Source organism: Metopolophium dirhodum, chromosome 1, assembly GCF_019925205.1.
Source record: "Metopolophium dirhodum isolate CAU chromosome 1, ASM1992520v1, whole genome shotgun sequence".
Taxonomy (NCBI): domain Eukaryota; kingdom Metazoa; phylum Arthropoda; class Insecta; order Hemiptera; family Aphididae; genus Metopolophium; species Metopolophium dirhodum.
In genome coordinates this window covers 155191709-155215078 of record NC_083560.1, presented here as the reverse complement: position 1 = coordinate 155215078, position 23370 = coordinate 155191709, and positions in this window count along the sequence as shown.

Here is a 23370-nt window from a genome sequence, read left to right as displayed (position 1 = left end):
ACTTAAGTCAATTGCGAATAAATTAGTCACCTATAGATAGATTAGTTGTACGCAAAACTAGAATTAAGAAGTCAATAAATACGTTGATATTAACATTTTCATTGTTCGGGTACATCATTCCAAATTAAAAAAAAAACATAATATGTTGACGAATAAGACTTCAGACAGTTGCAGATACATTTTTCAACTACAGATAAACTAGTTGATCTGCGAACTAGAATTTAAAACTCAAATATAAGGCTTATATTAACATCTTTCATTATTGGGGTAAATCATTTTAAATTAAAAAAAAAAAAATTTGTTGACGAAAAAGACTTCAGAAAATTGCAAATACATTTATCCACTATACATAAATTAGATGATCAGAAAACTAGAATTTAGAATTCAATATTAAGCCTTATATGAACATTTTTTAATCTCGGGGTACATAATTTCAAATTTATAAAAAACATAATTAGTTGATGAATAAGACTTTAGTCAATTGCAAATACATTAGTCACCTAAGGATAGATTAGTTGTACGCAAAACTGGAATTAAGAAGTCAATAAATACGTTGATATTAACATTTTCATTGTTGGGGTACATCATTTCAAATTAAAAAAATATATAATTTGTTGACGAATAAGACTTCAGACAGTTGCAGATACATTTTTCAATTATAGATAAACTAGTTGATCTTCGAACTAGAATTTAAAACTCAAATATAAGGCTTATATTAACATTTTTCATTATTGGGGTAAATCATTTTAAATTAAAAAAAAATATAATTTGTTGACGAATAGTACTTCAGAAAATTGCAAAATACATTTATCCACTATACATAAACTAGATGATCAGAAAACTAGAATTTAGAACTTAATATTAACGCTTATATGAACATTTTTTAGTCTTGGGGTACATAATTTCAAATTTATAAAAAACATAATTAGTTGATGAAGTAGACTTAAGTCAATTGCGAATAAATTAGTCACCTATAGATAGATTAGTTGTACGCAAAACTAGAATTAAGAAGTCAATAAATACGTTGATATTAACATTTTCATTGTTGGGGTACATCATTTCAAATTAAAAAAAAACATAATATGTTGACGAATAAGACTTCAGACAGTTGAAGATACATTTTTCAACTATAGATAAACTAGTTGATCTGCGAACTAGAATTTAAAACTCAAATATAAGGCTTATATTGACAATTTTTCATTATTGGGGTTAATCATTTCAAATTAAAAAAATATATAATTTGTTGACGAATAAGACTTCAGACAATTGCAAATACATTGAGCACCTATGGATAGATTAGTTGAACCCAATATTAGAATTTAGAACTCAATTATTACGTTTATATTAACATTTTTCATTAATGGGGTACATCATTTCAAATTAAAAAAATATATAATTTGTTGACGAATAAGACTTCAGACAGTTGCAGATACATTTTTCAACTATAGATAAACTAGATGATCTGAACACTAGAATTTAGAGATAATTAATTACGTTGATATTAACATTTTCATTGTTGGGGTGCATCATTTCAAATTAAAAAAAAACATAATATGTTAATGAATAAGACTTCAGACAATTGCAAATACATTGAGAACCTAAAGATAGATTAGTTGAACCCAAAACTAGGTTTAAGAACCCAAAAATTACGTTTATATTAACATTTTTCATTAATGGGGTACATCATTTCAAATTAAAAAAAAAACATAATTTGTTGACGAATAACACTTCAGACAATTGCAAATACATTTATCCACGATACATAAATTAGATGATCAGAAAACTAGAATTTAGAATTCAATATTAAGCCTTATATGAACATTTTTTAATCTCGGGGTACATAATTTCAAATTTATAAAAAACATAATTAGTTGATGAATAAGACTTTAGTCAATTGCAAATACATTAGTCACCTATGGATAGATTAGTTGTACGCAAAACTGGAATTAAGAAGTCAATAAATACGTTGATATTAACATTTTCATTGTTGGGGTACATCATTTCAAATTAAAAAAATATATAATTTGTTGACGAATAAGACTTCAGACAGTTGCAGATACATTTTTCAATTATAGATAAACTAGTTGATCTGCGAACTAGAATTTAAAACTCAAATATAAGGCTTATATTAACATTTTTCATTATTGGGGTGCATCATTTCAAATTAAAAAAAAACATAATATGTTAATGAATAAGACTTCAGACAATTGCAAATACATTGAGAACCTAAAGATAGATTAGTTGAACCCAAAACTAGGTTTAAGAACCCAATTATTACGTTTATATTAACATTTTTCATTAATGGGGTACATCATTTCAATGAAGAATTCAATATTAAGCCTTATATGAACATTTTTTAATCTCGGGGTACATAATTTCAAATTTATAAAAAACATAATTAGTTGATGAATAAGACTTTAGTCAATTGCAAATACATTAGTCACCTATAGATAGATTAGTTGTACGCAAAACTAGAATTAAGAAGTCAATAAATACGTTGATATTAACATTTTCATTGTTCGGGTACATCATTCCAAATTAAAAAAAAAACATAATATGTTGACGAATAAGACTTCAGACAGTGGCAGATACATTTTTCAACTACAGATAAACTAGTTGATCTGCGAACTAGAATTTAAAACTCAAATATAAGGCTTATATTAACATTTTTCATTATTGGGGTAAATCATTTTAAATTAAAAAAAAAAAAATTTGTTGACGAAAAAGACTTCAGAAAATTGCAAATACATTTATCCACTATACATAAATTAGATGATCAGAAAACTAGAATTTAGAATTCAATATTAAGCCTTATATGAACATTTTTTAATCTCGGGGTACATAATTTCAAATTTATAAAAAACATAATTAGTTGATGAATAAGACTTTAGTCAATTGCAAATACATTAGTCACCTATGGATAGATTAGTTGTACGCAAAACTGGAATTTAGAAGTCAATAAATACGTTGATATTAACAATTTCATTGTTGAGGTACATCATTTCAAATTAAAAAAAAACATAATATGTTAATGAATAAGACTTCAGACAATTGCAAATACATTGAGAACCTAAAGATAGATTAGTTGAACCCAAAACTAGGTTTAAGAACTCAATTATTACGTTTATATTAACATTTTTCATTAATGGGGTACATCATTTCAAATTAAAAAAAAAACATAATTTGTTGACGAATAACACTTCAGACAATTGCAAATACATTTATCCACGATACATAAACTAGATGATCAGAAAACTAGATTTTAGAACTCAATATTAACGCTTATATTGACAATTTTTCATTATTGGGGTTAATCATTTCAAATTAAAAAAATATATAATTTGTTGACGAATAAGACTTCAGACAATTGCAAATACATTGAGCACCTATGGATAGATTAGTTGAACCCAATATTAGAATTTAGAACTCAATTATTACGTTTATATTAACATTTTTCATTAATGGGGTACATCATTTCAAATTAAAAAAATATATAATTTGTTGACGAATAAGACTTCAGACAGTTGCAGATACATTTTTCAACTATAGATAAACTAGATGATCTGAACACTAGAATTTAGAGATAATTAATTACGTTGATATTAACATTTTCATTGTTGGGGTGCATCATTTCAAATTAAAAAAAAACATAATATGTTAATGAATAAGACTTCAGACAATTGCAAATACATTGAGAACCTAAAGATAGATTAGTTGAACCCAAAACTAGGTTTAAGAACCCAAAAATTACGTTTATATTAACATTTTTCATTAATGGGGTACATCATTTCAAATTAAAAAAAAAACATAATTTGTTGACGAATAACACTTCAGACAATTGCAAATACATTTATCCACGATACATAAATTAGATGATCAGAAAACTAGAATTTAGAATTCAATATTAAGCCTTATATGAACATTTTTTAATCTCGGGGTACATAATTTCAAATTTATAAAAAACATAATTAGTTGATGAATAAGACTTTAGTCAATTGCAAATACATTAGTCACCTATGGATAGATTAGTTGTACGCAAAACTGGAATTAAGAAGTCAATAAATACGTTGATATTAACATTTTCATTGTTGGGGTACATCATTTCAAATTAAAAAAATATATAATTTGTTGACGAATAAGACTTCAGACAGTTGCAGATACATTTTTCAATTATAGATAAACTAGTTGATCTGCGAACTAGAATTTAAAACTCAAATATAAGGCTTATATTAACATTTTTCATTATTGGGGTGCATCATTTCAAATTAAAAAAAAACATAATATGTTAATGAATAAGACTTCAGACAATTGCAAATACATTGAGAACCTAAAGATAGATTAGTTGAACCCAAAACTAGGTTTAAGAACCCAATTATTACGTTTATATTAACATTTTTCATTAATGGGGTACATCATTTCAATGAAGAATTCAATATTAAGCCTTATATGAACATTTTTTAATCTCGGGGTACATAATTTCAAATTTATAAAAAACATAATTAGTTGATGAATAAGACTTTAGTCAATTGCAAATACATTAGTCACCTATAGATAGATTAGTTGTACGCAAAACTAGAATTAAGAAGTCAATAAATACGTTGATATTAACATTTTCATTGTTCGGGTACATCATTCCAAATTAAAAAAAAAACATAATATGTTGACGAATAAGACTTCAGACAGTGGCAGATACATTTTTCAACTACAGATAAACTAGTTGATCTGCGAACTAGAATTTAAAACTCAAATATAAGGCTTATATTAACATTTTTCATTATTGGGGTAAATCATTTTAAATTAAAAAAAAAAAAATTTGTTGACGAAAAAGACTTCAGAAAATTGCAAATACATTTATCCACTATACATAAATTAGATGATCAGAAAACTAGAATTTAGAATTCAATATTAAGCCTTATATGAACATTTTTTAATCTCGGGGTACATAATTTCAAATTTATAAAAAACATAATTAGTTGATGAATAAGACTTTAGTCAATTGCAAATACATTAGTCACCTATGGATAGATTAGTTGTACGCAAAACTGGAATTTAGAAGTCAATAAATACGTTGATATTAACAATTTCATTGTTGAGGTACATCATTTCAAATTAAAAAAAAACATAATATGTTAATGAATAAGACTTCAGACAATTGCAAATACATTGAGAACCTAAAGATAGATTAGTTGAACCCAAAACTAGGTTTAAGAACTCAATTATTACGTTTATATTAACATTTTTCATTAATGGGGTACATCATTTCAAATTAAAAAAAAAACATAATTTGTTGACGAATAACACTTCAGACAATTGCAAATACATTTATCCACGATACATAAACTAGATGATCAGAAAACTAGATTTTAGAACTCAATATTAACGCTTATATGAACATTTTTTAATCTCGGGGTACATAATTTCAAATTTATAAAAAACATAATTAGTTGATGAATAAGACTTTAGTCAATTGCAAATACATTAGTCACCTATAGATAGATTAGTTGTACGCAAAACTAGAATTAAGAAGTCAATAAATACGTTGATATTAACATTTTCATTGTTCGGGTACATCATTCCAAATTAAAAAAAAAACATAATATGTTGACGAATAAGACTTCAGACAGTGGCAGATACATTTTTCAACTACAGATAAACTAGTTGATCTGCGAACTAGAATTTAAAACTCAAATATAAGGCTTATATTAACATTTTTCATTATTGGGGTAAATCATTTTAAATTAAAAAAAAAAAAATTTGTTGACGAAAAAGACTTCAGAAAATTGCAAATACATTTATCCACTATACATAAATTAGATGATCAGAAAACTAGAATTTAGAATTCAATATTAAGCCTTATATGAACATTTTTTAATCTCGGGGTACATAATTTCAAATTTATAAAAAACATAATTAGTTGATGAATAAGACTTTAGTCAATTGCAAATACATTAGTCACCTATGGATAGATTAGTTGTACGCAAAACTGGAATTTAGAAGTCAATAAATACGTTGATATTAACAATTTCATTGTTGAGGTACATCATTTCAAATTAAAAAAAAACATAATATGTTAATGAATAAGACTTCAGACAATTGCAAATACATTGAGAACCTAAAGATAGATTAGTTGAACCCAAAACTAGGTTTAAGAACTCAATTATTACGTTTATATTAACATTTTTCATTAATGGGGTACATCATTTCAAATTAAAAAAAAAACATAATTTGTTGACGAATAACACTTCAGACAATTGCAAATACATTTATCCACGATACATAAACTAGATGATCAGAAAACTAGATTTTAGAACTCAATATTAACGCTTATATTGACAATTTTTCATTATTGGGGTTAATCATTTCAAATTAAAAAAATATATAATTTGTTGACGAATAAGACTTCAGACAATTGCAAATACATTGAGCACCTATGGATAGATTAGTTGAACCCAATATTAGAATTTAGAACTCAATTATTACGTTTATATTAACATTTTTCATTAATGGGGTACATCATTTCAAATTAAAAAAATATATAATTTGTTGACGAATAAGACTTCAGACAGTTGCAGATACATTTTTCAACTATAGATAAACTAGATGATCTGAACACTAGAATTTAGAGATAATTAATTACGTTGATATTAACATTTTCATTGTTGGGGTGCATCATTTCAAATTAAAAAAAAACATAATATGTTAATGAATAAGACTTCAGACAATTGCAAATACATTGAGAACCTAAAGATAGATTAGTTGAACCCAAAACTAGGTTTAAGAACCCAAAAATTACGTTTATATTAACATTTTTCATTAATGGGGTACATCATTTCAAATTAAAAAAAAAACATAATTTGTTGACGAATAACACTTCAGACAATTGCAAATACATTTATCCACGATACATAAATTAGATGATCAGAAAACTAGAATTTAGAATTCAATATTAAGCCTTATATGAACATTTTTTAATCTCGGGGTACATAATTTCAAATTTATAAAAAACATAATTAGTTGATGAATAAGACTTTAGTCAATTGCAAATACATTAGTCACCTATGGATAGATTAGTTGTACGCAAAACTGGAATTAAGAAGTCAATAAATACGTTGATATTAACATTTTCATTGTTGGGGTACATCATTTCAAATTAAAAAAATATATAATTTGTTGACGAATAAGACTTCAGACAGTTGCAGATACATTTTTCAATTATAGATAAACTAGTTGATCTGCGAACTAGAATTTAAAACTCAAATATAAGGCTTATATTAACATTTTTCATTATTGGGGTGCATCATTTCAAATTAAAAAAAAACATAATATGTTAATGAATAAGACTTCAGACAATTGCAAATACATTGAGAACCTAAAGATAGATTAGTTGAACCCAAAACTAGGTTTAAGAACCCAATTATTACGTTTATATTAACATTTTTCATTAATGGGGTACATCATTTCAATGAAGAATTCAATATTAAGCCTTATATGAACATTTTTTAATCTCGGGGTACATAATTTCAAATTTATAAAAAACATAATTAGTTGATGAATAAGACTTTAGTCAATTGCAAATACATTAGTCACCTATAGATAGATTAGTTGTACGCAAAACTAGAATTAAGAAGTCAATAAATACGTTGATATTAACATTTTCATTGTTCGGGTACATCATTCCAAATTAAAAAAAAAACATAATATGTTGACGAATAAGACTTCAGACAGTGGCAGATACATTTTTCAACTACAGATAAACTAGTTGATCTGCGAACTAGAATTTAAAACTCAAATATAAGGCTTATATTAACATTTTTCATTATTGGGGTAAATCATTTTAAATTAAAAAAAAAAAAATTTGTTGACGAAAAAGACTTCAGAAAATTGCAAATACATTTATCCACTATACATAAATTAGATGATCAGAAAACTAGAATTTAGAATTCAATATTAAGCCTTATATGAACATTTTTTAATCTCGGGGTACATAATTTCAAATTTATAAAAAACATAATTAGTTGATGAATAAGACTTTAGTCAATTGCAAATACATTAGTCACCTATGGATAGATTAGTTGTACGCAAAACTGGAATTTAGAAGTCAATAAATACGTTGATATTAACAATTTCATTGTTGAGGTACATCATTTCAAATTAAAAAAAAACATAATATGTTAATGAATAAGACTTCAGACAATTGCAAATACATTGAGAACCTAAAGATAGATTAGTTGAACCCAAAACTAGGTTTAAGAACTCAATTATTACGTTTATATTAACATTTTTCATTAATGGGGTACATCATTTCAAATTAAAAAAAAAACATAATTTGTTGACGAATAACACTTCAGACAATTGCAAATACATTTATCCACGATACATAAACTAGATGATCAGAAAACTAGATTTTAGAACTCAATATTAACGCTTATATGAACATTTTTTGGTCTTGGGGTACATCATTTCAAATTAAAAAAATACATTATATGTAGATGAAAAAGACTTCAGACAATTGCAAATACATTGAGCACCTATAAATAGATTAGATGAACCCAAAACTAGAATTTAGAAATCAATAATTACGTTAATATTAACGTTATTCATTGTTGGGGTACATAATTTCAAATTTATAAAAAACATAATTAGTTGATGAATTAGACTTAAGTCAATTGCGAATAAATTAGTCACCTATAGATAGATTAGTTGTACGCAAAACTAGAATTAAGAAGTCAATAAATACGTTGATATTAACATTTTCATTGTTCGGGTACATCATTCCAAATTAAAAAAAAAACATAATATGTTGACGAATAAGACTTCAGACAGTTGCAGATACATTTTTCAACTACAGATAAACTAGTTGATCTGCGAACTAGAATTTAAAACTCAAATATAAGGCTTATATTAACATCTTTCATTATTGGGGTAAATCATTTTAAATTAAAAAAAAAAAAATTTGTTGACGAAAAAGACTTCAGAAAATTGCAAATACATTTATCCACTATACATAAATTAGATGATCAGAAAACTAGAATTTAGAATTCAATATTAAGCCTTATATGAACATTTTTTAATCTCGGGGTACATAATTTCAAATTTATAAAAAACATAATTAGTTGATGAATAAGACTTTAGTCAATTGCAAATACATTAGTCACCTAAGGATAGATTAGTTGTACGCAAAACTGGAATTAAGAAGTCAATAAATACGTTGATATTAACATTTTCATTGTTGGGGTACATCATTTCAAATTAAAAAAATATATAATTTGTTGACGAATAAGACTTCAGACAGTTGCAGATACATTTTTCAATTATAGATAAACTAGTTGATCTTCGAACTAGAATTTAAAACTCAAATATAAGGCTTATATTAACATTTTTCATTATTGGGGTAAATCATTTTAAATTAAAAAAAAATATAATTTGTTGACGAATAGTACTTCAGAAAATTGCAAAATACATTTATCCACTATACATAAACTAGATGATCAGAAAACTAGAATTTAGAACTTAATATTAACGCTTATATGAACATTTTTTAGTCTTGGGGTACATAATTTCAAATTTATAAAAAACATAATTAGTTGATGAAGTAGACTTAAGTCAATTGCGAATAAATTAGTCACCTATAGATAGATTAGTTGTACGCAAAACTAGAATTAAGAAGTCAATAAATACGTTGATATTAACATTTTCATTGTTGGGGTACATCATTTCAAATTAAAAAAAAACATAATATGTTGACGAATAAGACTTCAGACAGTTGAAGATACATTTTTCAACTATAGATAAACTAGTTGATCTGCGAACTAGAATTTAAAACTCAAATATAAGGCTTATATTGACAATTTTTCATTATTGGGGTTAATCATTTCAAATTAAAAAAATATATAATTTGTTGACGAATAAGACTTCAGACAATTGCAAATACATTGAGCACCTATGGATAGATTAGTTGAACCCAATATTAGAATTTAGAACTCAATTATTACGTTTATATTAACATTTTTCATTAATGGGGTACATCATTTCAAATTAAAAAAATATATAATTTGTTGACGAATAAGACTTCAGACAGTTGCAGATACATTTTTCAACTATAGATAAACTAGATGATCTGAACACTAGAATTTAGAGATAATTAATTACGTTGATATTAACATTTTCATTGTTGGGGTGCATCATTTCAAATTAAAAAAAAACATAATATGTTAATGAATAAGACTTCAGACAATTGCAAATACATTGAGAACCTAAAGATAGATTAGTTGAACCCAAAACTAGGTTTAAGAACCCAAAAATTACGTTTATATTAACATTTTTCATTAATGGGGTACATCATTTCAAATTAAAAAAAAAACATAATTTGTTGACGAATAACACTTCAGACAATTGCAAATACATTTATCCACGATACATAAATTAGATGATCAGAAAACTAGAATTTAGAATTCAATATTAAGCCTTATATGAACATTTTTTAATCTCGGGGTACATAATTTCAAATTTATAAAAAACATAATTAGTTGATGAATAAGACTTTAGTCAATTGCAAATACATTAGTCACCTATGGATAGATTAGTTGTACGCAAAACTGGAATTAAGAAGTCAATAAATACGTTGATATTAACATTTTCATTGTTGGGGTACATCATTTCAAATTAAAAAAATATATAATTTGTTGACGAATAAGACTTCAGACAGTTGCAGATACATTTTTCAATTATAGATAAACTAGTTGATCTGCGAACTAGAATTTAAAACTCAAATATAAGGCTTATATTAACATTTTTCATTATTGGGGTGCATCATTTCAAATTAAAAAAAAACATAATATGTTAATGAATAAGACTTCAGACAATTGCAAATACATTGAGAACCTAAAGATAGATTAGTTGAACCCAAAACTAGGTTTAAGAACCCAATTATTACGTTTATATTAACATTTTTCATTAATGGGGTACATCATTTCAAATTAAAAAAAAAACATAATTTGTAGATGAAAAAGACTTCAGACAATTGCAAATACATTGAGCACCTATAAATAGATTAGATGAACCCAAAACTAGAATTTAGAAATCAATAATTACGTTAATATTAACGTTATTCATTGTTGGGGTACATAATTTCAAATTTATAAAAAACATAATTAGTTGATGAATTAGACTTAAGTCAATTGCGAATAAATTAGTCACCTATAGATAGATTAGTTGTACGCAAAACTAGAATTAAGAAGTCAATAAATACGTTGATATTAACATTTTCATTGTTCGGGTACATCATTCCAAATTAAAAAAAAAACATAATATGTTGACGAATAAGACTTCAGACAGTTGCAGATACATTTTTCAACTATAGATAAACTAGTTGATCTGCGAACTAGAATTTAAAACTCAAATATAAGGCTAATATTGACAATTTTTCATTATTGGGGTTAATCATTTTAAATTAAAAAAAAACATAATTTGTTGACGAATAGTACTTCAGAAAATTGCAAATACATTTATCCACTATACATAAACTAGATGAACAGAAAACTAGAATTTAGAACTTAATATTAACGCTTATATGAACATTTTTTAGTCTCGGGGTACATAATTTCAAATTTATAAAAAACATAATTAGTTGATGAATAAGACTTTAGTCAATGGCAAATACATTAGTCACCTATAGATAGATTAGTTAAACCCAAAACTAGGTTTAAGAACTCAATTATTACGTTAATATTAACGTTATTCATTGTTGGGGTACATCATTTCAAATTAAAAAAAAATATAATTTGTTGACGAATAAGACTTCAGACAGTTGCAGATACATTTTTCAACTATAGATAAACTTGTTGATCTGCGAACTAGAATTTAAAACTCAAATATAAGGCTGATATTGACAATTTTTCATTATTGGGGTGTAACGTCTCCTCTTCACCTGGGCTCTTCCCCGTTCCGGTGTCGTTCTGTTTATATTAACGAGGTCTCGGAGACTCGACCTCGGTGTGTGATATTATTACTAGGGATCAGGGTTACCTTATGTGAAGCAAGTACTCAACGTAATGTATATATATATATATCTGTTATTGATGTATTATTATTATTTACTACAAGTTACAATATTGAAAGTATACTTATAAATTATAACTCCGGGCTACCGATCGGGCCATGGTGTGTCGTGGGTGCCGATGTCCAAATGTGGGTTGAGCTGGTCGTCCGCAGGTCCTCTTCAGGTCGTTGTCAGCCCTCGAGTTCCACTATCGACCACCTCACTGTCGACTCTTCATTCTTGACAATCCAACTATCAACTGCCGAGCCTATTCTATCGACTACCTCACTGTCGACTCTATCATAACTGACTCCCGCCAGGCGTCCAGGTCGGTTATTTTCACGATGTGAGCTAAACATCGCGTCAGCATAATATATATTTCTTACATATATACACATTTGTCATTACTAACACTCAGCATATTAGCCGTGCTCAACGTAGGGAGTAATGTACGATGTCGATGACGAATATCGTTACATGTACCCCTTGTCCATTTAAATCTGGACCCCAGATTTGGGAAGTCAAGCAACGGTAGCTGTGTTAGTGGTAGTGTTGTATTTTCTGATTTCATGTTCATTGTTCATCCAGTAGCAAAGAATAACGGTACTCCAACCTCCTCCGACTGTATTTTCTTGCTTGGACTGTGAAACATGAATTTTTTAGGTATACAAACACCAAGCCACCAAGGCAATGGTCATGCGTATATAATAATATTAATAATATATGCTCATTGTATATTATTGCTTGATAACTTCTGGATAGTGAAGTGGATTGTCGTTGGCTCTTCCGTCCTTGAATATCGACACCCACGGCTGTCTTCACTTACCCCTTTCAGTTTCCTCGAGTTAGTTAAAATTTAAGTATGCAGTATAAAGACATTTTTTTTTTTTTATATATATATATATATATATATGCATATAAGAAATAGTGTTTAATTTCATACAAATTACATTGAAGATGGTACATGAAATATATTATAAGGTTACAAAAACATTGCAAGTAGGTACTATTAACATTTTTTTTTTTTTTTTCACTATTATAATAAATGTTCATAATACATTATAACATGTTTGAATTCAAAAATAGCATACAAAACAATGTACAAATATTTGTTTTGTTCAACTTAATATATAATTTAAATTACAATAATAAAAAATTTTTTTTTTTTTCTGATATAATAATATACATTTAAATATTATACTCAAGTTATGTCTAGTGTTTTAACTAGTACAAAACCTAATTACATAATTTAGTACATAATTTTTATTAATCAAAACTGTACTAGTTAACTATAAATAAACTCAACAGTAGAGCACCAATTTTTGGCTAAACTTGGATTGGTTGCTAATTCAATAACGCAGTATTTTTACATTAAAAATGTATTTTTTTCAAAATTTCTCGACAAAAACGGAAATATTTACATGTGTTAGTAAGTTAAATTCACTCGAATATACTCTCATTTTATAAATTGGTTCATAATAAATACCCGATCCATGTCCTTGGTAGTTGTCGATAATTGTCTCTTCTGTTTGCAACGTATATGGTATTATCACGCTTAATGCTAGAACAACTGTAACTATTGCGAACATTTTACAATTTATTAAATTATAAAAATTAAAACGAAATGATTAATTATAATATAGTATAAAGATTGCCGATTAAATATTATTAATGTTAAATATTAAATTACAATTTTAAAAACGATAGTTATGACACATTGTTCATTGACTGTCGTAGTCACGCTCTAGGTGTGTTATTATAATATCATTCGCTAATGTATACGCTATATATATATCCTTACTTATAATATTAATAATATTATAATATATGCCCATGAATGAAATTGTGCTGAATTAATATTTATGTTGTTCACTCATTGACCTATATTTATTCAGCTAAAATGCCAAACTGTTAAAATTTACGTTATATACCTACACTATAATATTATATTAAAATCTATCGTTAGGAAATGAAGTGATGAACACACACATTTTTTTTTTACAAACAACTTAGCTTCGTTAATATTGCTTAACAATATTAAGAAATTAAGTGGTTGTGAAATATATTATGGTGGTCTCTCGACAGTAATATAATTTACAACGTGGTAAATAATATGTTGTGAGAGACCATATTGTCTTCTTATATTTTTAAATATACCTAATTAAATTGTCCAGGAATAAAAATACTCCTTAAACATGTTTTGATTTCTATTTACATTTTACATATTATAAATAACTATAATAAAATGTTCAAGTAATTATTATTTCTAATTATAATAGTACACGTTTTCTATTTGCGATCGATCTCTATACTTTTTTATTTGTTGAATATGTTTTTTCTCAGCTTGTTTTTTTCCGTTTTTATCTATTTCGATTAAATAAGTAACTGGGTTGATTTTCTTTAATATTGTGTGGGGACCTTCATATCTATCTGAAAATTTATTTTGTCTTACATTAATCTTAACTAAAACTTTTTCTCCCACATAAAAATCTTGTTCTCTTTTCCCTCGGTCCGCATAACTTTTTTGTTTATCAAACGCTTTTTGTAAAATATCAGGTAATTTTTCTCGGATTGAATTTAATTTTTGTAGCTCTATAATGGTGGAATGATTTAAATTTGATGGAATAATTGCGATATCTAAAATTGAACTAGGCTCGTAGCCGTGTACTAAATAAAATGGAGTGTATCCCGTTGAGTGGTGTATAGCCGTGTTATATGCATGCAATACTATAGGTAAAACATCAGTCCACTTTTCACCTTCTGCAACGTATGGTGCTATCATATCTATTATCACCTGATTTTGTCTTTCTACTTGTCCCTGACTCGTTGGTCTATAAGCTATTCCCTCCTTCTTTTCAATTCCTAAAGCTAGTAATAATTGTGTAATTACTTTTGCCGTAAAATGCGTGCCATTGTCCGATCTTACTACTCTGGGTGGGCCATAAGTTAGTATTAATTCTAACAAGAATTTTGTCGTTGATTTAGCATCCGCGTTTTTGTATGATTTAGCAAAGCAAAATTTTGTTGCCCGACATGTAGCAACTAATATGTATTTACAACCTCGTGAGCCTAGCATAGGTCCTATATAATCAATATAAATCTCTTGGAAAGAGACACCATTTAAGATCTTATTCGATTGTAACATTCCAGCCGCTGGTTGTTTATCTGGTTTACGTTGTTGGCATTTTCTGCACGAAATTACATAATTTTTTATATCTTTTAGCATAGTAGGCCAATGATATCGCGATCGTATTTTATTAAACACTTTATGAACACCTAAATGTGCTCCCGACATTTTTTCGTTATGAAAATGTTCGATCACTTCTTTGATTAAGCTAGTTGGCAATGCTATTACTAATTTTGGAATACCTTTATAAATATCTCTATAATACATAAGTCTGTCATCATCGTTTATTACGTACGATTTCGCCTTCCTAACCCATTTTATTTCTGATGACTCGGGATTTAGAATTGCTCCAGTTATAGCTTGTAAAAAATCATCACGCGTTTGCAACAAATGAACGTTGATAGGTTCTACCAGTGATATATGCTGCGATGGCGTAAATGTAGAAATTGTTATGTCGATTTCTGTGTCACGAAAAACGTATTTTATCATATTTAAAATAATTAACCAGTTTAATGTTTCCAAGTCGAAGGTGATTTTGGGTATTGCTATTTTATTAATGCTATATGTACTGCAAAATATTTTTAGTAACTTTAACGTGGTGAATAAAAATTTGTATGTCGATTTTTCATAAAATTTTGACTTTGTAATTAAATAGATTATAAACCGACTATTAAAATTTAAATAAGCGATTTCACCGATTTTTTTGTTTTGTGCCTTTAATTCGTTGACGTGGTCATATCTATTTTTGAATTTAAGGCTAATCCCGCTGTTCATTTCGAAATCGTGTGAAACACAATGCACTAAGTGAAAAGTTTCATCAAAATAGTCGCTAAATAAGTCTTGATTAACCTGTTGAATACCGAAGTCAAAAATAACTCCCTGGTCATTATTATGCATAAAATCATCGTAAGTAATAGAATTGTATAATTTTTCACTAGAATTTACATTTACCATATTTAAATCTAATTCGGTATCATATTTAATTTGTGCCGATTCATCAAAACCTGTTGGGTGTCTTGATAGAAAATCCGCCGCCTTGTTAAAAATACCTTGTTTATATATTATGTTAAATTCATATCCTATTAGTTTCGTTCTTATGCGATTTAATACATGTGAATCTGATTTTAATTTTTGAAGTCCTACTAAATTTTTGTGGTCCGTCCAAACTGTAAATTGTTTACCATAAAGGTATTGTCTAAAATGAGTGCAACCAAAAAACAAAGCTGATGCCTCTAGTTCTAACGCTGAATAATTTTTTTGTGCTGGTAACAATTTTTTTGCACCGAAAGATACCGGATGAATATTACCGTCGTCATCCCTTTGCTGTAAAATAACACCTAAACCCAATAAAGACGCGTCCGTTACTAAAATAGTGTCAGCATCTTCGTTGTAATGCATTAGTACTGGTGGCGCTATTAATTTACTTTTTAATTCATTAAACGCATTTTCATGATTTTTTTCCCATTTTATGGTATCTCTTTTTGTTTTGAAATTACCTTTCGTTAACTCGGTCAGAGGAAAAGTGATTTTACTAAAATTTGGGATGTACCGTCGAAAATAATTTGCCAATCCCAAAAAGCTACGTAATTGATTTATGTTAGTCGGAGAATTTACTTGTGTAATTGCTTTAAGCCCTTCGTCTGTTGGGCGGATACCTTTGTTATCAATTATATTTCCTAGAATTTTTAACTCCGTGTATCCAAATTTACATTTTGACAATTTTAATTTTAAATTAAATTGCTTAAATCTTTCCAGAGTTGATTCTAAAGAATATAAGTGATCGTCAAAAGTTTTCCCAAAACATGTGCAATCATCAATATAATTTACGTTAATTTTATAATTTAAATTTGTCATAATTGTATTCATAGCTTCCTGATATTTGCTTGGGCCATTGCAAATTCCCATCGGCATACGTTTAAATTGATATTTCCCGGTTGTTGTACAAAACGCTGTTAGCTCTTTAGTTTTTTCACTTAATTTAAGTTGATGGAAACCTGACATAGCGTCCATACATGAAAAAAATTTATTTCCCGCCAGACAGTCGTAAATACTTTGAATAACCGGAAGTGGAAAAGATTCTTTAATAGTTATGTCATTTAATTTTCTATAATCTAATACCATTCTATATTGTGCTGGTGATTTTTCTTTCTGTGAACCTTGTGGTTTGCCTTTGGGTACTAAAAAAATTGGAAATGAGTATGGTGAATTCGATGGTTCAATTATACCTGCTTTGAGCATTTCTTGTGTTTGTTCTTCGATTTCATCCCTCTCAAACTTACTCAATTTAAAATTTGGGAGATTTATTGGAATATTTTTGGTTAAAAAAATGTCTACTGGTTTAGTTTTTGAATCTCCTAAGTCCCATTTAGATTTTGAGAAAACTGACTCGTATTTTTGTAGCAAGGACAATAATTTACTTTTCTGTGTTTTGTCTAGATTTGGATTAATATCAAATTCAATTTTACTATTTTCGTCGTAATCGTCTGGTAAATTTCGATCGATCTTTTTAAATGTCGTATAAGGTTTTATATTTCTATCTTGGCAAGGAATATTTGGATTGTTTGAATTTAATAAAATGTGTTTTACTTCGCGAACTTTGGTTAATGGACAATTAGCGCGTTTCAAGTCGTTTTCATTGTTTATTACCTCGGTTTCGGGTAACTTGATTGCTTCTAACATTTTCCTTTCCCTTAGCAAAGCACGAGAAGTATGAAGAGAACGAAAATCATGCGTAAAAGTAACTTGTGTCATTTCTAGGTCGGGATTATCATATTTTTTGTCATAACATCCTGGTGTCCAATGATCATTTTCAAAAAAAACTACTAGAAATTTCCTACCTGGCTTATAAAACCCTAAACCTGCAGTTTTTTTAGAATTTTCGTAATTTGGGCATATGATTATTAAATTGAAATTATAAAAATCAGCTACTGCTGCTACGTCCTCACCGTCTAACCAAATTGGTTTTTCGTGTAAATTTAAATCAAGTAAATGGGAAATGGTTTCTGCAGTTACATAAATATTTTCGTGCGCCAGCATTACTGTCAACGCATATATTGCACAAAATCCGTCTCCCGGGACCTCAATCAACTTACTACTACATCTAACAATTTCACGTAACGTTGGCTGAATTAATATTAAATTTCTCATTTTTTCAATTTTGTTGTCATTATCCGTATCCCTATTTAATGTAGTTTCATCAACTATTTTTTCAATTTTCAATTTAATATTATCTGACGTTCTACGTTTTTGATCGAATTCCAAAACAACTAAACCTTTATCACCTGTTAAAACTATCTGTTTATTAACAAAATTTATTTTGGCTTGATATAATTCTAAAAAGTCTGTACCTATTAAACTAGGTCCAACTAAGTTCCTAACTACCATGCATTTAATAAGGAATTTAATATTTTCGAACACAACAACTGTATTAATAATACCAAGTAGTTCTAAATCGGAACCGTTTGCCGTAATTAGCTTTACGCAATCGATTGCCTTTGGAGTGATTCCTACTGGTAAATTGTCAGCATTAATTATAGACGCAGTGGCCCCTGTGTCTATTACAAAATTATGTTCTATGTTTTCAATTTTGCCTACTACCTCAAGTCTTTGACCTGGTTCGAATGCTGCCGGAAGCGAGGTCGGATTACACGTCGTTATACATTTTTTTATCGTATTGTCATTATTTTTTTGCTTTTCAACAGTTACTGAATTTTTACTTGCGAATTTGTGATGAATATTATGGTCACTCATGACTGCTACTTTTTTTTCATTGAATAAACTATCTATATTATAATCGTCTATGTCAGTGTTTTTATTAATATCAATTTCATTGTGTTTATCGTTAATTTTTAAGTTTTTTAATTGTTTTGGAATTGGAAATAAGGTTTCGTCATTTTTATATTTTTTCGCTATTATTGTTTCCAACAATGTTGTACTAGAAATGGTATCGTTAGAATTTTTTTGCTGGCATAGAGGGAGTCTAACCACTCTCTCTTGCCTTAATAGTTTTTTTTGATTACTATGAAAATATGTTTTATTCAAATTACGTGTATCATTATCAGGCACCTGACTGATAGTGTGCTGATTCATCACGTTATTTACGTCTACATTATTTTGATTGATACCATTTGTAGCATGCGATGGATTTTGATAATTTTGGCCTACGTTTTGTTCGTTAAAATTTGCACCTTGATTACTATTATACACATTATTTTTATAATATTGCTGACTTTTTTGGTTAGGCCTATTTTTATACCTATCATCCCACTTTGGTTGTGTATAGCCATTATTACTATTAAAATGATTTGGAGGGTTATATGTATTTTTTCGATAGAAGTGTTTATTAGGATCTATATATTGATTCGGTCTAATTTCATTATTTGTGTTGTAATTATTATTTGGATAAAAAGTATTGTTTGGGTGATAATTTTGATTATTAACATAATCGTTTGGAATAAATGAATTATTTGAACCATAGTTTTGATTACTAAAATTGTTGTTTGGATAAAATGAATTATTTAAATTCTGTTTTTGATTACTATAACTATTATTGTTATTATTGCATGGGTCGTAATTGCACATATTATTATTGAATGCATTGTTTGGATTATTTTGAAGATTGTGATATGGGCTAGGACTATTCACATGCATATTATTATTAAATTTCTTTTTCTGGTTAAAATTTCTATTACCATTGTTAATATTATTTAATTTAAATTTTAAAAATTCATTTTCTTTCCTAAGAGTGTCAATATCTACGGAATTTATATTTTGAAAATCTGTGTGCATCAATTTCGAATTTTCTATTTTCTTTAAATTAATTTCCAAATTGTCTAAAGTGTCATTATTCATAATAGTTACGGTGTTATAATATTCTGGTGTAAGTGCCTCTAATATTATATCAATTTTCTCGGTTTCAGGAATGGTGCAATTTGTTTGACTGATTAAGTATAAAATATCTGCTAAGAACTCCGATATTGTTTCTGTCGATTTTAATTTTTTATTTCGTAATTTGTTTCTTAACATACGATTCCTAGCCGGCGATGCAAATTTTTCCTTAAATATTTGTTCCATTTCATCAAAAGTCGGATATAAGTTATTAATTGTTAATGTCTTGTATAATTTATAAGCGGAATTTTTTAAATATAATGGCAAGTAAGTTAGTTTTATTTGCGGAGACCACTCATTAGCAGTAGCTACCACGTTAAAGTACTCGAAAAATTCTAAAACGCATTCATCGCCCGAACCGTTGAAAATATTAGGTACAAATTGTTGAGGTCTTGCCATTTTATTTTAGGTAAAATAAATAAAGGTATCTTTCCAAATTTCGAATTTTCAAAAAAATCTCCTAAATTATTCTCATCGATTTGTCGTAATATGCCGATCAATTCTGTTGCATTTATTTCTGAATCGAAGTGTTCATTTAAAAATAAAATATTTAATTTTGTTACTTTAGCAATCTGCTTATTAGTATTTCGTTTAATATAAAATTTGACATCCATTAAGAATTATTATGCCAATAACTTCACATAAGATTCACATGACACCCAGCAATAATATCACAACACAAGGGGTGTACCTTAGAATCGAAATTTTTCTCGAGAAAAAACAAAATATAATTTCTAAAAAAAAAATCGGGATTCCAGGGACGGGCGCCTCCACCAACTGTAACGTCTCCTCTTCACCTGGGCTCTTCCCCGTTCCGGTGTCGTTCTGTTTATATTAACGAGGTCTCGGAGACTCGACCTCGGTGTGTGATATTATTACTAGGGATCAGGGTTACCTTATGTGAAGCAAGTACTCAACGTAATGTATATATATATATATCTGTTATTGATGTATTATTATTATTTACTACAAGTTACAATATTGAAAGTATACTTATAAATTATACTCCGGGCTACCGATCGGGCCATGGTGTGTCGTGGGTGCCGATGTCCAAATGTGGGTTGAGCTGGTCGTCCGCAGGTCCTCTTCAGGTCGTTGTCAGCCCTCGAGTTCCACTATCGACCACCTCACTGTCGACTCTTCATTCTTGACAATCCAACTATCAACTGCCGAGCCTATTCTATCGACTACCTCACTGTCGACTCTATCATAACTGACTCCCGCCAGGCGTCCAGGTCGGTTATTTACACGATGTGAGCTAAACATCGCGTCAGCATAATATATATTTCTTACATATATACACATTTGTCATTACTAACACTCAGCATATTAGCCGTGCTCAACGTAGGGAGTAATGTACGATGACGATGACGAATATCGTTACAGGGGTTAATCATTTTAAATTAAAAAAAAACATAATTAGTTGATGAATAAGACTTTAGTCAATTGCAAATACATTAGTCACCTATAGATAGATTAGTTAAGCCCAAAACTAGATTTAAGAACTCAATTATTACGTTTATATTAACATTTTTCATTAATGGGGTACATCATTTCAAATTAAAAAAAAAACATAATTTGTTGACGAATAAGACTTCAGACAGTTGCAGATACATTTTTCAACTATAGATAAACTAGTTGATCTGCGAACTAGAATTTAAAACTCAAATATAAGGCTTATATTGACAATTTTTCATTATTGGGGTTAATCATTTTAAATTAAAAAAAAACATAATTTGTTGACGAATAGTACTTCAGAAAATTGCAAATACATTTATCCACTATACATAAACTAGATGATCAGAAAACTAGAATTTAGAACTTAATATTAACGCTTATATGAACATTTTTTAGTCTTGGGGTACATAATTTCAAATTTATAAAAAACATAATTAGTTGATGAAGTAGACTTAAGTCAATTGCGAATAAATTAGTCACCTATAGATAGATTAGTTGTACGCAAAACTAGAATTAAGAAGTCAATAAATACGTTGATATTAACATTTTCATTGTTGGGGTACATCATTTCAAATTAAAAAAATATATAATTTGTTGACGAATAAGACTTCAGACAGTTGCAGATACATTTTTCAACTATAGATAAACTAGATGATCTGAACACTAGAATTTAGAGGTCATTAATTACGTTGATATTAACATTTTCATTGTTGAGGTACATATTTCAAATTAAAAAATTACATTATATGTAGATGAAAAAGACTTCAGAGAATTGCAAATTCATTGAGCACCTATAAATAGATTAGTTGTACGCAAAACTAGAATTTAGAAATCAATAAATACGTTGATATTAACATTTTCATTGTTGGGGTACATCATTTCAAATTAAAAAAATATATAATTTGTTGACGAATAAGACTTCAGACAATTGCAAATACATTGAGCACCTATGGATAGATTAGTTGAACCCAATATTAGAATTTAGAACTCAATTATTACGTTTATATTAACATTTTTCATTAATGGGGTACATCATTTCAAATTAAAAAAAAAACATAATTTGTTGACGAATAACACTTCAGACAATTGCAAATACATTTATCCACTATACATAAACTAGATGATCAGAAAACTAGAATTTAGAACTTAATATTAACGCTTATATGAACATTTTTTAGTCTTGGGGTACATAATTTCAAATTTATAAAAAACATAATTAGTTGATGAAGTAGACTTAAGTCAATTGCGAATAAATTAGTCACCTATAGATAGATTAGTTGTACGCAAAACTAGTATTAAGAAGTCAATAAATACGTTGATATTAAAATTTTCATTGTTCGGGTACATCATTCCAAATTAAAAAAAAAACATAATATGTTGACGAATAAGACTTCAGACAGTTGCAGATACATTTTTCAACTACAGATAAACTAGTTGATCTGCGAACTAGAATTTAAAACTCAAATATAAGGCTTATATTAACATTTTTCATAATTGGGGTAAATCATTTTAAATTAAAAAAAAACATAATTTGTTGACGAAAAAGACTTCAGAAAATTGCAAATACATTTATCCACTATACATAAATTAGATGATCAGAAAACTAGAATTTAGAATTCAATATTAAGCCTTATATGAACATTTTTTAATCTCGGGGTACATAATTTCAAATTTATAAAAAACATAATTAGTTGATGAATAAGACTTTAGTCAATTGCAAATACATTAGTCACCTATGGATAGATTAGTTGTACGCAAAACTGGAATTTAGAAGTCAATAAATACGTTGATATTAACATTTTCATTGTTGGGGTACATCATTTCAAATTAAAAAAATATATAATTTGTTGACGAATAAGAC